The following is a 1,200-nucleotide window of genomic DNA, read 5'->3' as shown; positions in this document are numbered from 1 at the left end:
TCGTAATTTTTTTTTTTTTTTTTTTTTTTTTTTCAAAATTATCATAATTTCTATATTTATACAGTATTAGTATTACACGTCAGCATAATTGTTAGTAAAATATTGTTATATATAATATATTATTAAAATATTATTTTATAAACGCGTCGACGAATAGAAATGCGAAATGAAATTAAAGATCAGAAAAAGTATAGATGTGTAGATAAATATGACTTATAGAAAAAATGTGAAGGTGTAGATAAATGTGACTTGTGTAATTGCGAAATTTGTTAAATCCGCTGTATGCTTCTTCGAGGAAAATTGAAAACTCGATTGCTTATTTATAAATAAGCAGAGTACAGAAATATTTACTGAGTTATTTATAAACGAGACATCGTTATGACATCTAAACTAAATGCTTGAGTATTCAGATATAATGCTTAAAATTTTCAGATACTATAGTTAGTGAGCGCGTGTATTCTATGAAAACTAACTCTACTTTCTCTGTAGTTATATATTAAATTCGTAAATATACACGTATGTGTATATACGTATCGCGTGTGAGGTTCTAACGAAATATTTTATCATCAAAGGACATCATGCAGAAATAAATTGACAACTCTCTCAATTTATTTATTACGGAACATATTTTTCTATGTCTGAGTCAATCACAAAGTTAAAAATTATTAATTATCCCGTAATTATAAAAACTTAATGCGTTTAGACAGTATGTTTTTTAAAGCTTGAAATACTGCGAAAGGGGAAAATATAAAAATGAAAGACAAGCCCATTACTTTCGGGTCGCTGACACGAACCGCTTATTTATTTTCATCAGCATTATTTTCCCTCGCAAATATCCTTCGGATCTCTCCCCTGGGAAAAAAATACCCCTACGTGGTATTCTCGCGTACGGGAGTGGAGAAACTCGCGCGACGTACTGGACAGAAAAAAAAATAAAGATTACGAACGCATTATAGAGGAGGCGGAGAGAGGGGGAGGGAGGGGGGAGGGAAGGGAGAGGGAGAGGGAGAGGGAGAGCAGGTTCGCGACAACGGGTCCCAATTATTATTTGCTAATTTTCACCAGCGCGGCGGTGATTGTGTACGTTCGCTGTTCGCGGCGCGGCCGAATGCTAAATAATATAGGAACTTTCTACGAACGGCCGCATGCGGCTTTCTATCGGCCACGGCTGGAATTGGAAAAATGTCTATGTGGGTCAGC

General features: G+C 35.0%; 1 protein-coding gene across 13 annotated transcripts in view; it reads right to left on the bottom strand.

Moving 5' to 3' along the window:
• Positions 1 to 1,200, bottom strand: part of LOC108752283 — a 136,173-nt gene that overhangs the window by 6,303 nt on the left and 128,670 nt on the right. The window lies entirely within an intron of this gene.

This window comes from Trachymyrmex septentrionalis, unplaced genomic scaffold, assembly GCF_001594115.1.
Source record: "Trachymyrmex septentrionalis isolate Tsep2-gDNA-1 unplaced genomic scaffold, Tsep1.0 scaffold6, whole genome shotgun sequence".
Lineage (NCBI taxonomy): Eukaryota > Metazoa > Arthropoda > Insecta > Hymenoptera > Formicidae > Trachymyrmex > Trachymyrmex septentrionalis.
This window is presented reverse-complemented; position numbering and strand designations above follow the sequence as displayed.